This window comes from Marmota monax, unplaced genomic scaffold, assembly GCF_021218885.2.
Source record: "Marmota monax isolate L192 unplaced genomic scaffold, Marmota_monax_Labrador192_F-V1.1 WCK01_AAM20220418_F8-fsc00041, whole genome shotgun sequence".
Taxonomy (NCBI): domain Eukaryota; kingdom Metazoa; phylum Chordata; class Mammalia; order Rodentia; family Sciuridae; genus Marmota; species Marmota monax.
Window position 1 is genome coordinate 4,239,433 of NW_026695238.1, and position 19,328 is coordinate 4,258,760.

Sequence of the window (19,328 nt, forward strand, 5' to 3'; positions counted from 1 at the left end):
CCATCATACGGCAAATGTACATATGAGTGTTTTTCAACTCAAAGGTGGGGTTGTTAGCTGAAGAGGTTTCCTGGGATGTGGATGGTTCCATTCTTCCCTTGGTATCTCTGCTACCAACTCTCCCAGACAGTTTTCTGGGATGCGACCTTAGGTACGTGGGTTCTATTCAGTTTCCATCCTGCCAGTCCTTCTCTGGAATGACTCTCAGTTCTGACCTGTACCCAGTAAAAACCCCTTGTTATCTTCTTGTTTTCCTGTCAAAATGACCCTTATGTTCCAATTAGGGGGAATAGAATTTCCCACATTGGCCTGTAGTGGTCTAAATGTTTCTGTTTCCCCAGATTCACATGTTGAAATCCTAACCCCCCAAGGTGACGGTATAGGAGGTGATTGGGTCATGAAGGTGGAGTCTCGTGAATGGGAGTAGTGCCCTGTAGAAGACAGCTCCCTCACCTGTCCGCCCTGTGAAGACACAGCCGGAAGTGACCATGTAGGAACCAGAAAGCAGGTCCTCACCAGACACCAACTCTGAGAATCTGTTCACCAGAACTGGGAGAAATGCTTGTTTATAATCCATCTAGTTCAGGAGGCTGAATGGACCCAAGACAGAACCCCGAACCATTTACCATAAAGCTCATCTCTCCCTTACTCAGATGCATGATGCTGTCTTTTAAGTAGCAAAAACCAAATTGCATTTTTGACGTAAAAATCAGGTTGATTATTTCTGTTCTTTGATGAAGATCTTACTTTCTCACCTTCTGGCAAATGAGAACGATTGCCTGTCCTCTCCCATTTCCACACATTCTCAAACTTTTTAAAAAATTTCAGCTTTGGAAGATTTGCTTGGTATTATAGAATCATTAGCTGAATATAAAGTGAGAAAAAATTCACCCATGACTCCACTGTCATCCCTGACAAATTAAACTATTTTTATTTTTTCCATGTTCCCTTCCAGTTTTTGTCCCCATGAACATATAATTTAAGGAGTCGTAATCATAGTGTAGCTATCATTTTGTGTTCTGCATTTTTCCACTTAGCATTAATTATATCATAAGCATTTTCTTCGTGTTGCTGCAAAGTCATCGTAATTATCATTTTTAATGAATGTATAAGAATTCATCGAGAGGGAAGTGGATTCCTTAACCCTTGTTCTGTCGTGGGGCCTTTTGTGACTACTTTGGTCAGTTTCTCCTTTGGGGTTGCCCTTGATATCATGTCCATCTGCTCTGCCCTGAGGGAGATGAAGGAGAAGGACACACACACACACACACACACACACCCACACACACTCACACACACACACACACCATGAGGAGCAGCAAGCAGAGGACTTAAAGCTGTTTGCTGTATGCAGATCCACAGTTAAGACTCCTAGAGGCAAGAGTGGAAGGAAATCCAGCCTTTACCTCATTAAGCCCCTTCACTAATGGCTGTCTTTGAGATGACCTTCGATGTCTGGATGAGAGGTGACCACGGGAAACTGACTGTGAAAGCACGTTTTAACTGGCATTCTGAACTGCCGTTGCCATCAGAATCAATTCCCAAATGCTATTCTGAATTCCAAAAACATACCTACAATTTTTGTTAATCAAATATTTAGTGCTAATTAGAGCTAATGTGATAACTGGAGAGGATTTCAACGATGACAGTGTTTCTTAAAGTTCTACAAATGCCAAGGCCACAAGATGCTCTACAAAATAGCTTCCTTCCATGAGCAGTGTTTGGGAAACAGTGAAGTTCATGCCCCAACACCTTCTTGGACATTCACAATGCCCATTCAGACATTCAATGATCTAAGAGGTTTGGTGGAGAAAAAAGGCCTAATTTTGGTTGGTCCAGTGTTTCCCAGGTTTACAGTGCCCTTCGATCATGCGGTATTTCCTCCATTCAGAGTTCATTCAGGAAAATAAAAACAAGCTAGGTAATCCAGAGGATTGATTGAATATGGAGACCTAGTTTGAAAATCTGATGTGACCCAGAGACTCACAGCTAACAGAAGTAGCTTCAACCCAAAGGGTGGCATGGGATTGGCAGAAACATACCACACTTGTTCCTGAATCCCGGGGGTGATTCCAGGGTGCTGGGACCACCAAAATGAATGAAGATGATACATTTATGACAATATTATAAGACTACCAAAGGGTGTGGTGGAGAAAGCACCCTTGACCGGAGGCCAAGTCCAGCTCTGCCGTGGACTCCCTGGGTGGCCATGAGTTGCTCAGCCTCTACTTCTGCAGCCAGGGACTGACAGAGCAACTTCAAGCTCTAAAGCTCTGCTACTTGGAGAATAATTTTACTTGTTTAAATGATCGTGCATTCTGTTTAAGTGATTGTAGTCATATCTGTGATTGATCTGATGCCGAATTTTTGATTAGCAATAGAACTCACAATCATAAGTCTGTTGTAAGGGAAATTATGGTTCAGTTTGCAGTCATCTTCTTGCCAAGATAGGAAAAACAGTAGATGCAACAGTGATCATCTTTGGCTCCATCCCCATGATGTGGATTGGCTTAAGATTGATTTTCCTTGATGGAGCATCTGGTGGCCAGGCTATGCTGCCTCTGTGCTGTGGGGGAAATTAGAACACTGAATTGTATAATTCCTGGCTTCAGGAGGCTTCTAATCTAGTTAAAGAGACAAAATGAAAAGAAATGATTGGATAATGATATGAATGGAGAGCCGCCCCCTCCCCCTGCACCGGCAAGGTAGAGGGAACTGTGACCACGCACAGAGCAGGCCCAGCGGCCTGCTGAGGGGCAGAGCCACCCCCCACCCCCCGCGCCTGCCAGGTGACCACCGACAGAAAAGGCCCAGTGGCCCGTGGTGGGACAGAGCTTCCAATGACTCCTGCAAGGTAGGCGGGCCTGCGACCCACCGGCAGAAGAGGAGCAGCGACCTGCTGAGAGGCAGAGCCGCCCCCTCCCCCTGCACTGGCAAGGTAGAGGGAACTGTGACCACGCACAGAGCAGGCCCAGTGGCCTGCTGAGGGGCAGAGCCACCCCCCACCCCCCGCGCCTGCCAGGTGACCACCGACAGAAAAGGCCCAGTGGCCCGCGGCGGGACAGAGCTTCCAATCACTCCTGCAAGGTAGGCGGGCCTGCGACCCACCGGCAGAAGAGGAGCAGTGTCCTGCTGAGAGGCTGAGCCGCCCCCTCCCCCTGCGCCGGCAAAGTAGAGGGAACTGTGACCACGCACAGAGCAGGCCCAGCGGCCTGCTGAGGGGCAGAGCCGCCCCCCACCCCCCACGCCTGCCAGGTAGGTGGAACTGTGACCACGGACAGAAAAGGCCTAGTGGCCCGCGGCGGGACAGAGCTTCCAATCACTCCTGCAAGGTAGGCGGGCCTGCGACCCACCGGCAGAAGAGGAGCAGCGGCCTGCTGAGAGGCAGAGCCGCCCCCTCCCCCCAGCGCCTGCAAGGTAGACGGAACTGTGACCACCATCAGAACAGGCCAGACCTGCAACCGAGAGACAGAACAGGCCCAGTGGCCTGAGGAAGGGTAGAGCCGCCCCCCCCCCCCGGCGCCTGCAAGGTAGGCGCACCTGCGACCCACTGGCAGTACAGCCCCAGAGGCCTGCAGAGGGGCAGTGCCGCTGCCTGCGCCTGCAAAGTAGACAGAACTGTGACCACCGACAGAACAAGCCTAGCGGCCCGCAGAGGGACAGAGCCGCCGCCCGCGCCTGCGAGGGAGACTTTGCAACTATACAAGACCAATATAAATATATAGGGGGAAAATTCAATAGCACAACAGTTTCACCAAGTAGAAAGGAACGCGAACAGTATGAAGAGACAAGGAAAGAAAGGACCACAAGCATTGCAGGTCAACTCAACGTTAGAAGAGGTAATAGCTGCAGCAGATGGAATGTCAGATAAAGAATTCAGGATATACATGCTTCAGATGATCTGGAGTCTCAAGGAAGACATCAGACAGCAAAATCAGACAATGAAAGATCACTTCAACAATGAATTACATAAACAAATCCAAGAAGCAAAAGATCAACTATACAGGGAAATAGAGGTTATAAAAAACAAACAAACAGAAATCCTAGAAATGCAGGAAGCAATAAGCCAACTTAAAAACTCAATTGAGAATACTACCAGCAGAGTAGAACACTTAGAAGACAGAACATCAGACAATGAAGATAAAGTATTTCAACTTGAAAAGAACATAGACAGCTCAGCAAGACTGTTAAGAAACCATGAGCAGAATATCCAAGAAATATGGGATAACATCAAGAGACCAAATTTAAGAGTCATTGGGATACAGGAAGGGACAGAGTTTCAAACCAAAGGAATGAGCAATCTATTCAATGAAATAATACGAGAAAACTTCCCAGACTTGAAGAATGAGACAGAACCCCAAATCCTAGAAGCCTACAGGACGTCGAATGTGCAAAATCATAAGAGACCCACACCTAGACACATTATAATGAAGATGCCCAACATACAGAATAAGGAGAGAATTTTAAAAGCTACAAGAGAAAGGAAGCAGATCACATTTAGGGGTAAGCCAATCAGGATAACAGCTGATCTTTCAACACAGACTCTGAAAGCTAGAAGATCCTGGAATAACATATTTCAAACACTGAAAGAAAATGGGTTCCAACCAAGAATTGTGTTTCCAGCGAAATTAAGCTTCAGGATGGAAGATGAAATTAAAACCTTCCACGACAAACAAAAGTTAATAGAATTTGCAGCTAGAAAACCATCTCTTCAAAACATCCTTGGCAAAACATTACAGGAAGAGGAAATGGAAAATAACAATGAAAACCAACAGTGGGAGGTAGGACACTAAAGGGGGGAAAATAATCAAAGAGGAAAACAAACCATGTTTAGTAACATAAATAAACAAATACGGCTGGAAGAACAACCCATATCTCAATAATAACCCTAAATGTTAATGGCTTAAACTCACCAATCAAGAGACACAGGCTAGTAGAATGGATCTCAAAACAAGACCCAACAATATGCTGCCTACAGGAGATGCATTTGATAGGAAAAGACATACATAGGCTGAAGGTGAAAGGTTGGGAAAAATCATATCACTCATATGGACTTCGGAAACAAGCAGGAGTGTCCATACTCATATCAAATAAAATAGATTTCAAGCCAAAGTTAATCAAAAGGGATAAAGAGGGACACTACATACTGCTCAAGGGAACCATACACCAACAAGACATAACAATCATAAATATATATGCCCCAAACAATGGTGCAGCTATGTTCATCAAACAAACTCTTCTCAAGTTCAAGAGTCTAATAGACCACCATACAATAATCATGGTAGACTTCAACACACCTCTATCACCACTGGACAGATCTTCCAAACAAAAGTTGAATAAGGAAACTATAGAACTCAATAACACAATTAATAACCTAGACTTAATTGACATATATAGAATATACCACCCAACATCAAGCAGTTATACTTTTTTCTCAGCAGCACATGGATCCTTCTCAAAAATAGATCATATATTATGTCACAGGGCAACTCTTAGACAATATAAAGGAGTAGAGATAATACCATGCATCCTATCTGATCATAATGGAATGGAACTGAAAATCAATGATAAAAGAAGGAAGGAAAAAGCATACATCACTTGGAGAATGAACAATAGGTTACTGAACGATCAATGGGTTATAGAAGACATCAAGGAAGAAATTAAAAAATTCTTAGAGATTAATGAAAACACAGACACAACATATCGGAATCTATGGGACACATTGAAAGCAGTTCTAAGAGGAAAATTCATTGCTTGGAGTTCATTCCTTAAAAAAAGAAAAAACCAACAAATAAATGATCTCATACTCCATCTCAAAATCCTAGAAAAAGAAGAGCAAAACAACAGCAAAAGAAGTAGAAGGCAAGAAATAATTAAAATCAGAGCTGAAATTAATGAAATCGAAACAAAAGAAACAATTGAAAAAATTGACAAAACTAAAAGTTGGTTCTTTGAAAAAATAAACAAAATCGACAGACCCTTAGCCATGCTAGCGAAGAGAAGAAGAGAGAGAACTCCAATTACTAACATACGGGATGAAAGAGGCAATATCACAACAGACACTTCAGAAATACAGAAGATAATCAAAAATTATTTTGAATCCTTATACTCCAATAAATTAGAAGATAGTGAAGGCATCGATAAATTTCTTAAGTCATATGATCTGCCCAGATTGAGTCGGGAGGATATAGACAACCTAAACAGACCAATATCAATTGAGGAAATAGAAGAAACCATCAAAAGACTACCAACTAAGAAAAGCCCAGGACCGGATGGGTATACAGCAGAGTTTTACAAAACCTTTAAAGAGGAACTAATACCAATACTTTTCAAGCTACTTCGGGAAATAGAAAAAGAGGGAGAACTTCCAAATTCATTCTACGAGGCCAACATCACCCTGATACCTAAACCAGACAAAGACACTTCAAAGAAAGAAAACTACAGACCAATATCTCTAATGAACCTAGATGCAAAAATCCTCAATAAAATTCTGGCCACTCGGATACAAAAGCTTATCAAAAAAATTGTGCACCATGATCAAGTAGGATTCATCCCTGGGATGCAAGGCTGGTTCAATATACGGAAATCAATAAATGTTATTCACCACATCAATAGACTTAAAAATAAGAATCATATGATCATCTCGATAGATGCGGAAAAAGCATTCGACAAAGTACAGCATCCCTTTATGTTCAAAACTCTAGAAAAACTAGGGATAACAGGAACATACCTCAATATTGTAAAAGCAATCTATGCTAAGCCTCAGGCTAGCATCATTCTGAATGGAGAAAAATTGAAGGCATTCCCTCTAAAATCTGGAACAAGACAGGGATGCCCTCTCTCACCACTTCTGTTCAACATAGTTCTCGAAACACTGGCCAGAGCAATTAGACAGACAAAAGAAATTAAAGGCATCAAAATAGGAAAAGAAGAACTTAAATTATCACTATTTGCAGATGACATGATTCTATACCTAGCAGACCCAAAAGGCTCTACAAAGAAACTATTAGAGCTAATAAATGAATTCAGCAAAGTGGCAGGATATAAAATCAACACGCATAAATCAAAGGCATTCCTGTATATCAGCGACAAAGCCTCTGAAATGGAAATGAGGACAACCACTCCATTCACAATATCTTCAAAAAAAATAAAATACTTGGGAATCAACCTAACAAAAGAGGTGAAAGACTTATACAATGAAAACTACAGAACCCTAAAGAGAGAAATAGAAGAAGATCTTAGAAGATGGAAAAATATACCCTGTTCATGGATAGGCAGAACTAACATCATCAAAATGGCGATATTACCAAAAGTTCTCTATAGGTTTAATGCAATGCCAATCAAAATCCCAACGGCATTTCTTGTAGAAATAGAGAAAGCAATCATGAAATTCATATGGAAAAACAAAAGACCCAGAATAGCCAAAACAATGCTAAGCAGGAAGTGTGAATCAGGCGGTATAGCGATACCAGACTTCAAACTATACTACAGAGCAATAGTAACAAAAACAGCATGGTACTGGTACCAAAACAGGTGGGTGGACCAATGGTACAGAATAGAGGACACAGAAACCAATCCACAAAACTACAACTACCTTATATTTGATAAAGGGGCTAAAAGCATGCAATGGAGGAAGGATAGCATCTTGAACAAATGGTGCTGGGAAAACTGGAAATCCATATGCAACAAAATGAAACTGAATCCCTTTCTCTCGCCATGCACAAAAGTTAATTCAAAATGGATCAAGGAGCTTGATATCAAATCAGAGACACGCCGTCTGATAGAAGAAAAAGTTGGCTACGATCTACATTCTGTGGGGTCGGGCTCCAAATTCCTCAATAGGATACCCATAGCACAAAAGTTAATAACTAGAATCAACAAATGGGACTTACTCAAACTAAAAAGTTTTTTTCTCAGCAAAAGATACAATAAGAGAGGTAAATAGAGAGCCTACATCCTGGGAACAAATCTTTACTCCTCACACTTCAGATAGAGCCCTAATATCCAGAGTATACAAAGAACTCAAAAAATTAGACAATAAGAGAACAAACAACCCAGTCAACAAATGGGCCAAGGACCTGAAGAGACACTTCTCAGAGGAGGACATACAATCAATCAACAAGTACATGAAAAAATGCTCACCATCTCTAGCAGTCAGAGAAATGCAAATCAAAACCACCCTAAGATACCATCTCACTCCAGTTAGATTGGCAGCCATTATGAAGTCAAACAACAACAAGTGCTGGCGAGGATGTGGGGAAAAGGGTACACTTGTACATTGCTGGTGGGACTGCAAATTGGTGTAGCCAATTTAGAAAGCAGTATGGAGATTTCTTGGAAAGCTGGGAATGGAGCCACCATTTGACCCAGCTATTCCCCTTCTCGGTCTATTCCCTAAAGACCTAAAAAGAGCATGCTACAGGGACACTGCTACATCGATGTTCATAGCAGCACAGTTCACAATAGCTAGACTGTGGAACCAACCTAGATGCCCTTCAATGGATGAATGGATAAAAAAAATGTGGCATTTATACACAATGGAGTATTACTCTGCATTAAAAAATGACAAAATCATAGAATTTACAGGGAAATGGATGGCATTAGAGTAGATTATGCTAAGTGAAGCTAGCCAATCCCTAAAAAACAAATGCCAAATGTCTTCTTTGATATAAGGAGAGTAACTAAGAACAGAGTAGGGTCGAAGAGCATGAGAAGAAGATTAACATTAAACAGGGATGAGAGGTGGGAGGGAAAGGGAGAGAGAAGGGAAAATGCATGGAAATGGAAGGAGACCCTCAGAGTTATACAAAAGTACATACAAGAGGAAGTGAGGGGAAAGGGAAAAATAATATAAGGGGGACAAACGAATGTCAGTAGAGGGAGCAGAGAGAGAAGAGGGGAGGGGAGGGGAGGGGAGGGGAGGGGGGATAGTAGAGGATAGGAAAGGCAGCAGAATACAACAGACACTAGTATGGCAATATGTAAATCAATGGATGTGTAACTGATGTGATTCTGCAATCTGTATATGGGGTAAAAATGGGAGCTCATAACCCACTTGAATCAAATTGTGAAATATGATATATCAAGAACTATGTAATGTTTTGAACAGCCAACAATAAAAAATTTAAAAAAAAATGATATGAATGAATAGAGCCATGTCTTAAATTACATCACAGCTTTATGTCAACTACCTGTTACTGCTGTCACTAAGCTTTTTATAAAGGTCTTCTGCCCTTTGATCTTTCTAGTTCACAGGGAGGTGCAAACCTTTGAGCAGCTGTGATTTGGAGCTGGGTTTTGTGGCCTTTGCATCCCCCCACCCCCTTGCCACACACACTGTCACTGGGAGCTGCTTGGTGAAGCTGTAAGCATCTTTCATGACAGTTTCCCGTAGGGTGTAAAATGTAGCTTGCCACCCACCTTGAGCAGGTTGTTTTTTTGAGGCATTTGAAAGTAAAACAAAGTACTCTGCCATTAATGGAAAGCTAGAATTTTCTATCTGCTTGTATTTCTGACAGCTTGGTTGATGCTGTCACTGGCTGTGTGTGCCTTTTCAAAATGCATCTTTTTAGCTCATTACTCCTGGGTGGATTAATTCCTAATGCTCCTTTTTGACATGTACTTTTCTGGCACCAACAAAGCAATGAAGCCGCTCCCTGTCCTGTCCTATCCTCGGGGTGTTCCCACAGTGTGGGAGTAGCAGCCCGGCCCTCCAGGAACCTGAATGTCTGTAGAGGTGGCTGAAACCTTTGTTTTACACCTGGGAGTTCAGAGGTCACAGAGATATAACCCCTGAGCTTTAAGTCTCTTGGATGCTAGAAGAACTGTGTGCATTGCACATTTGGTTTTTTTTTCTTTCTGGGGAAAACGTGGTCTTGGAAAAGTTCAAAACGGGTCATGGAAAAAATTCTGCCTCTTCTGTCACAGGGCCATCAATTCTCTATTGTAGCATGAGCAATGGTAGGGAATTGGGGAATGTTGCTTGTGATTGAGTTCTCTTTCAAACATTCTTTTTGGATAAAATTTTAACCTCTTATAGACTCTGTGTGTGTGTGTGTGTGTGTGTGTATAAAACAACCTGACAATTGTTGTGAGGGTTAAATTAAGTAGAACGCAGTAAGCAATTAAGACAATGTCTGGTATATAATAAATGCTTAATTCATGCTAGCTATTACCACCTTCATGACTGTGTTCATGATCATGCCTGTTGTGGGACCATCATCACTGTTGGGAAAAGTATAAACGGCAGCCATACCCCAGAGGAAAACCCCAACATGGCGCCTAAGGACTTCTTCTTCCTACCTTCTTCTTTTCTGCAGTGGCGCGAAAAGTTCCCGCCCGTGTGAACTCTCCCGCCGGCGCCAATTTCAAATCTCGCTGGCGGGGAACCTTAGCCCCAATGAGAACTAATTCCTGGGCTCCCGAGATGATATCTGAAAGAACTTGCCAATAAATGGGTTGCCTGCCATTTATCTAAGCCCTACCATCTCCCCCTTAGTTCTACATAAGCACACAGCTTTTTGCAATAAAATTGGAATTCTCCCGGCGAAGTGTCTTTGCGTGGGGAATTCTTTCAATCACCATCATGGTCATCACTAGGACCATCAGTACCAAGATCCCTCCTTCCCACCATTCTTTATTTATTTGTTTGTGAGACAGGGTCTCGCTATGTTGCCCAGGCTGGCCTGGAAGTCCTGGGCTCAAGTGAGCCTCCCTTTACAGCCTCCTGATACCTGGGATACAGGCCCTTGCCACTGTGCCTGGCTACTACCACCATCATCACTGACTCCAAGCAGCAGCAGCAGCAGCATCATTAACAGTGGCAGCAGCATCTCGCCCTTCCAGGGCTTCTCTTGGCAATCATTCAAGCCCTCGATTTTCCAGAATACAATCAGGAGTCTAGGAAGAGGAAATGACTTATCTAAGTTCATAAAGGGACTTGCCCCCCCCCCCCCCACACACACACCTCCACTTCCTTCGGGAGGGTTTTGCATTATGTCACTCTTTCTTCTAATTCTTCTCATTTTCAGAAAACAATTTTTTCTCTTGTCCTCTAATATAGAACTTTCTCTCCCTCACCAGAGCTAATAAATGGAAATGCATTTTGAAAAGTGAAGAGCTTTATATTCACAGAAGAACTCATTTTTTTATTGCTTCTTGAAAGGTTGACTTGTAGCTAATCACACACAGTTTCCAATGCTAGGTTTCCTTACAGTGCAGCCAAAAGATGACTTTACCCCGTCTTCCTCCAGCCCCTCCGCTGAGCAATGTCAAAGAACGCCAGCCGCCACAATAAAACCCACACCCTCGGTCCCCTCCCCTTCTGTCTGGCGAGAGGGGGTAAAATCACAGTGTGTCAAGCAGGCTGTAAACATTTGAGCTGCTTTCCTTCAACTCTTGGGAGGGCTTCTTTGGGATGACAGGGGGACAAAAAGCTGCAGTGTAAATTACCATGCAAATTGCCACAGTGTTTGAACCGAAGACACCTTTGCCTGCAGCAGCTCAACGAACTTGAGCTTCTGGGACTCCCACTCAAGGGGAGATGTGAAGTACCTTCCAGAGCAGAGCCCGGAGTCACCTAAGGAGATCCATAAGCTGGACTCCATCAAGCCCCTGAAAATACACTGTAAAATATGACAACCCAGATGGGTACGCCTTATAGAGCTGTCCTGCCCAACTTTCAGAAGGTTTCCACACAGTTCTCGAGCAGTTTTTTAGTGTGATAGTCTGGGAATGTCTTGGACCCCAGAGCCCACGGTGTTTAGGGAGGGGACATAGATGCTCGGTTCTCTTATTGCTTCCTCCCTTCCTTCTATCTCATTCTCCAGGCAGCAAGGAAACAGATGGCTCATATGGCTGGGCTCCCTCATCTTTGAGGTTGACTCACTTAGTATGTTAGCCCTGTCCCCAAGCCTGTGACTGAGAAGCATGACTTCAGGGTATGTCCTTGTAGCCAAGCATCTCTGACTTTCATTTGCTGGCTTCTTGCTTCCGTTCCCATGGCTACATCTGTGTCAGTGAAGGCCATAGTCCATGTCCACAGGTGGTGGCTGTGGTTTCTGACCGGAGTTGACCATCACTGATGGTGGGCTCCTTTAGAGTTCTCAGTGCATTTTGTAGGAAGTGACCCCAGAGGGACACAACCCAATTTTAAGGATAAACAGAAGATCACAGAAAGTTCTATTTCTGTTGATGGGGGAAAGTTTCTGAAGAGCAATTAGAGATAAGCTTCGTCCTGCTCTTTCCTCCACATCTGATTCGATGTCGACTGTGGCGTGATAAAGGTTTTGGTTGTATGTGTGTATTGAAAAAAATACAATACACATATTTAATAATTCTTCCCTTTTATGTGCTAGACACTTAGCTGAGTATGTGCCTGTTTTTTTCTCATTTAACCTGGACCACAAAACTGTAATGCTTTATATTGTACATCTGTCTATCTGTCTGCCTATCTATCAATCATCCATCTATCTACCTACCGATTCCTTTTAAAAAAAGGAATTGGTTTTTGTGATTGTTGTCTAGCATGTATGGTAGGCTGGAGATCCAGGGAAGGGTTGATGTTTCAGTTTGAGTTTGAAAGCAGCCAAAAGGCAGAATATTCTCTTTCTTGGGACACATCTGTTTTTTTTTTTTAAATTCTCTTGAAGCCTTAAACTGATTGGATGATGCTCATAACATTATGAAGATGATATGCTTTACTCAAGTCTACTGATTTAAATACTAATCTCATTTAAAAGATTTCCTTCATAGTGACATTTATCTGGCTACCATGGCCTAGACGAGTTGAAACATAAAATTATGTCACAGTAGGTATCATTTCCTTTGAACAGATGAGGAAAACAAGTCTCAGAAAGGAATTCACTTGCAGTAGGAAGTTAAGTAATGGCTTCTGAATATCTTCGTGTCTTAATGCCCAGAACCTGTGAATATTACCTTTTATGACAAACAGGATTTTGTAGATGGGATTAAATTAGGTTCCTGAGGTGGATAGGTGATCCTAGAGTATCCAGATGAGCCCAGTGGAATGAAATCGTCTTTACATGAGGGATGACGGAGGGTCAGAGTCAGAGGAGAAGGTGGTATGATGGAGGAAGACCCTGGAGATGGAGGAAATGTCATCAGCCCAGGAAGACAGGTTAACCACTAGAAGGTAGAAAAGGATAGGAAATGAGTTCTCTGGAAACTTCAAAAGAAACCAGTCTTGCCAACACTTTGATTTTTAACCATCTGATTTTGAACTTTTTACTTCCAGAACTTCAAGAGAATAAATTTGTATTGTGTTGGAGGTAATTTGTTACAACAGTCACAGGACTCATACTCTTGACCAAGGCCACATAGTTAGTAAATGGTAGTGGTGGGATTGGAAGCCGGGTCAGAAACTCCAGAGCCTTAAATATATCATGTTCTTGTCACTATCAATCATACTGACTTCTCTCCTCCCACTATCCTTGCCTAGACTTTATCTTGCCCCTGAACTTCTGTTATGGGGCAATTAATCATACAGGAAAGAGGGACTGGGGGTAGAAGGTGTTGGGAAAAGTATAAACGGCAGCCATACCCCAGAGAAAAAACCCCAACATGGCGCCTAAGCACCTCTTCTTCCTACCTTCTTCTTTTCTGCAGTGGCGCGAAAAGTTCCCGCCCATGTGAACTCTCCCGCTGGCCCCAATTTCAAATCTCACTGGCGGGGAACCTTAGCCCCAATGAGAACTCATTCCTGGGCTCCCAAGCTGATATCTGAAAGAACTTGCCAATAAACGGGTTGCCTGCCATTTATCTAAACCCTACCATCTCCCCCTTAGTTCTATATAAGTACACTACTTTTTGCAATAAAATTGGAATTCTCCCTGCGAAGTGTCTTTGCGTGGGGAATTCTTTCATTCTGGTGCCGTGACTTGGATACGGGTGAGCTCTTTCCAACAAGAGCCCCGTCCCCCGCTCCGCTGAGACACTCCGCCTTGGTCCGCTCTTTTCAGACTCCGGCTGCCTGCACTCACCACTGATCTGGCGTGGTAAGGATCCCCTGACCCCGGCTCGCCAAATATTGCTGGGTTTGTGACCGTGATCGTCCGGCACACTCCAGACGCCCGGTGGGGGGAGGGAATCCACCCCCACTAAGACCTTTACTGGTTGAAGTGGACCCTCTGGTGATCCGTTTCCCTTTGGGGCGTGAGGCTTCTGAGTTTACACGAGAGGCTCTGTGGTTTTTTCCCTCCTCCGCTGCCGGCTAGAGTTGCTGTTTCCTGCGGGGCTGCTGTGTCTGGCTGAAGCTGCCTCTCTGCTCGGGGAAAACTGAACTCCCGGCCTGGAACTGCGTTCTGCCGGAGCCGGAGTTCTGTTTTCATTACTGACTTCTTCCGCTGCGGTCGAAAACTTTCCTGACGTCAGGTTGCCCGTGGCTCCGACCCCATTGGGTCTCACAGATCGCACTTCACTGGTGACGACCAGGTAGTGCCCTCTGTATTTCCTCGCGACGGCTGGTCATTTTGGGGACGTCCACCTGACCCCCGTTCGCCCTGGGCTTCCTGGAAGCCGGTCCAGCCCGGGTTTTCTCTTTGTCTCTCTCGCTTACTCTTATTCTCTCTCTCTCTCTCTCTTCCATCTTTCCCTGCGACTATGGGCACCTCTTCGTCTATACCTGAAGCCTCACCTCTCAAATGTTTAATAAAAAATCTGGCCACACTCTCCCTCACACCAGACATCAAGCCCAAACTTCTAATCAAATTCTGTACCCAAGATTGGCCTACATATCCACTGGATAATGGCAATCATTGGCCTCCAGAAGGCTCCTTAGATCCAAACCTCCTCCGGGACCTTTTTAACTATTGCCAGCATCTGAAAAAGTGGAAGGAGATTCCTTGCATTGAAGGTTTTAGCCTTCTCGCACAGCACCCTGCTCTCTGCTCCTCCTGCCCTCCCTCTCAGGTCCTCCTTGCTTGCAAACCCCTCTCTTCCCCTACTTCTACTCCTGACTTCGCAGATTCTTCCTCATTTGACCCAGCAGATGAACCCCCACCTTATCCCCCAGCCCCATCTGCCCCTTCTCTCCCACTATACCTTCCTCTTCCTCTGCCTGATTCCACAGATCCTCAGCCTTCTGTTTCATCCCCCTCCTCTCCGCCCTCTTCTGCCTGCTCCACCTCCTCCTCCTCCACAGAGGCACTCCCTTCCCCTCCCTCTCCTTCCTGTCTGCCGCCTGCCTCTTTCAGTCCTCCTGTTACCAGGTCTAAGGGACTCCTTCCCACCCCCAAGACAATCGCCGTCATGATGGCCGTCATGTCTTAATGACATATTTTCTGGCCCAAAGCTACCCTGACATTAAAGCCAAGCTTAAAAAGCTTGAACAGGGCCCTGCTACTCCTCAGACCGAAATCCTCGCTGTCGCTTTCAAGGTCTTTCATGGTAGAGAAGATGAAAGTGAACGCCGTAGGCAGAGGGCTGAAAATGCCAAATTCCAAATGTTGGCCCAGGTCATTCAGAGAAGGTCATCACCACGCCATCCTAATAAGACACCCCCTGGAGCTTGCTTCAAATGTGGTAAGGAGGGACATTGGGCCAGGGATTGTCCTTCGCCGAGGACACCCTCCAACCCCTGCCCAAAATGCCATCAAAGGGGACACTGGGGGGCAGACTGCCCAACAACCTGGAAGGGAGGTTGGTCAGCTGCCTGGCAACCCCAGCCTCTCCTGGGCTTGGCAGAGGAGGATTGACGGAGCCCTGGGCCTTCCCTCCCGACTATTACCATCAAGAAGCAAGAGCCTAGGGTCACCTTCCTGGTGGATGGATGCTTCATTACCTTCCTCTTGGATACTGGTGCCGCTTTTTCGGTCTTGAGGGAGTATTGGGGTCCTACCACACCCTCAAAAACTCCTATTGTCGGGGTAGGAGGTAAACAGATTTTTCCTCGAAAAACCCTCCCCTTATCATGTTATATGCAGGGATCCCTTTTGTCCTTCATACACTCCTTTCTCGTTATGAGCCATTGCCCCATTCCCCTTCTGGGAAGGGACACACTCTCACTATTGAAAGTCACCATTCACATATCACCCCACACCTCTCCTACCTCTCATTTCCTCATGATGTTCCTAGGGGCAGATACACCTCCTTCACGCACTCTTCCACAACTATCTAAACCAGTTAACCCTGAGGTTTGGGACACAACTACACCCTCTATGGCTAAATGCAGTCCTACTCATATTGTCTTACAGGACCCTTCAAGATATATTAGTCAACCACAATATCCACTCACAACCACAGCCCTCCTCGGATTAGAACCCATCATCCAGGATTTATTACGAAAGGGGTATCTTAGGCCTACACACTCTCCTTTCAACACCCCCATTCTGGCAGTTAAGAAACCTAACGGGTCCTACAGGCTGGTTCAAGACCTTCACCTTGTCAACTCCTCTGTGGTCCCCATCCACCCGCTAGTGCCCAACCCTTACACCCTCCTCTCTCAGATCCCTGCCACTACTACCCACTTCTCGGTCCTAGATTTAAAAGATGCATTCTTTTCTATTCCCTTGTCCTCAGAATCTCAGGATATCTTTGCTTTTACGTGGACTGACCCTCACACCCGCCATTCTCGTCAGCTTACCTGGACTGTCCTCCCACAGGGATTCAGGGATAGCCCCCATCTCTTTGGCCAAGTTCTTGCCAGGACCTCACATCCTTTCACCCCGCCTGTCCTGACTCTACTCTCCTTCAATATGTCGATGACCTTCTTCTATGTAGTCCCTCTTGGGAACACTCTCAATCCCACACCGCCCAGCTTCTCAATTTCCTAGCAGATAAGGGATATAGGGTGTCTCCCCACAAGGCCCAGGTTTCCCAGTCTTCTGTCACCTATCTTGGTTTTCATCTTACACCTGGGAAAAAGGAAATAACACTGGATAGGAGGCAACTCCTCTCTAATCTTCCAGTGCCCCATACGAAAGCCGAAATACTATCATTCCTAGGACTAGCAGGTTATTTTAGGGCCTGGATCCCAAATTATTCTCTTCTAGCCAAACCCCTGTATGACCTAGCAAAGGGACCCCCTAGTGAATTTCTTGCCTCCTCCCCCAACTACCACTTCCGCAGGCTTCAGCAACTCCTCCTAAAGGCACCCGCCCTTCACCTTCCTGATCTTTCAAGACCATTTCATCTATATGTCCATGAAAAAGGGGGACAAGCACTTGGGGTCTTAGGTCAAAACTATGGACCTACATTTGCACCTGTGGCATATTTGTCCAAACAACTAGACCCTACCATCCATGGGTGGGCCCCTTGCTTAAGAGCTCTGGCTGCTGGACAAATTTTACACAAAGAAGCCTCTAAGCTGACTTTTGGGGCCCCTTTAACTATCCACTCCCCACATCACTTGAAGGATCTTTTAGCTTATAAGGGCCTTCAAACCCTTCCTCCATCCAGAGTTCTGTCGCTCCTCACTTCCTTTCTGGAAAACCCTAATATTACTTTCCTCCCCTGCTCTGCACTGAACCCTGCCTCACTGCTCCCAATGACTCCCACGTCTAACACACCAACTCATAATTGCTTGGAAACCTTAGATGATTTCCTCCCCTGTCATTCTTCCATTTCTGAGGGACCACTCACCAAGCCTGACCTTATCTGGTTCACTGATGGCAGTTCCTTTAGGCAGAACGGCACTCATTACTCTGGATACGCTGTAGTTTCAGCCACTGAGATTATAGAGGCCAAAGCTCTGCCTTCAGGAACTACCAACCAGCAGGCTGAACTTATAGCAGCCACTCGTGCCTGCCTTCTAGCACAAGGCAAATCCCTCACCCTTTATACTAACTCAAAATATGTCTTCCATATCTTATTATCCCATGCTGCAATATGGAAGGAGCGAGGCCTACTTACCACCAAAGATAATGCAATCACTAATTCGGCTCTTATAACCAATCTGATAGAGGCTTCCCATTTACCCACCCAGTTGGGAGTTGTCCATTGTAGGTCCCATCAGAAGGACGGCTCTCTCATCACTGAGGGCAATGCCAAAGCTGACCAGGCGGCACGAATGGCTGCTACCACTTCCAATTATGGCCCCCCTGGAGGACATATAATGGCCACTTTAGACAGCTCATCTGAAGCCCCTACTTCTTCCAGTAAGAACAAGGATCTTTTCAAGTTCCTTCATACTCTATTCCATTCCAATTCTCAGTCTTTAACCCTCTTTTTACAGAGCTTCTTCTCCCTCACCCCCTCTGACAAAGCCATGCTCCAAAATATAGCCTCTAATTGTCAGATCTTTCAGCCGACCAACCCTCATACTCCTTTAAGGCCCAAACCTTTCCCTTCCCACCAAGCCCGGGGACACATTCCCGCTGCTGACTGGCAGGTAGACTTCACCAACATGCCCACAGTACGGCGCACTAAATACCTCCTTGTCTTTGTGGACACTTTCTCTGGTTGGGTTGAGGCATTTCCCACTTCCAATAAAAAGGCTTCCACTGTAGCTTCAATCTTACTGACAGACATTATCCCCAGGTTTGGTATGCCCACTTCCTTACAATCTGACAATGGCCCTGAGTTTATTTCTAGGATCACACAAAAGGTCTCTCAAGCCCTCTCCTTCAAGTGGCATTTCCACTGTCCATATCGCCCCCAGGCTTCAGGGAAAGTGGAAAGGGTAAATCGTACTCTAAAGGAAGTCCTTACCAAATTGACAATGGAATTAAACTTAGACTGGGTCAAACTCCTTCCCTTGGCTTTGCTTCGAATCAGAGCTCTCCCTAAGAAACCATCTTTACTGTCTCCCTTTGAGATAATGTATGGAAGACCTCTTATACCCCCTGGGCTGGTCGTTCCACAAGGACCTCTCACCCGAGATTTGTCTTTGCCTCTCTTGTTTCATCTCCGCTCGGAACTCTGGAAATATCAGGACTGGCTTCTTCCGGACCCAGTCTCCTCTCCCAACAGAAGGTAGAAGGGCAATGAAAAAAAGAAGCTTTTTTTTTTTATTGGGGTGCTATATAGACATGTGCTTAGTTTTCCCAATCTCTCTGGAAGGCAGGGACTATTTTGATCTCTGAGTAGCTTGCCCCAGGTGACACAGCTAGTAAAAGGCAGAGCTGGGTTTCAGCCTGAGGCCAACCTTTTAGACACTCTCCTCACCATTCTTGCGTCTTCAGGATCTTGATCACAGCTCAGCAGTAGCAGCAGGAGAAGAAAATGTTGGTGCAAACTAGGAAGAGCTGATGATGGATGCTGCCTGTGTTCTCCCTGCCTTTCCCAGAAACCTCCATCTCAGTTCATGTCCAGGGCAGGGTTCGCTGCACTATCGTCTACACCCGAGACAGTCACACTCTTCCATCATAGAA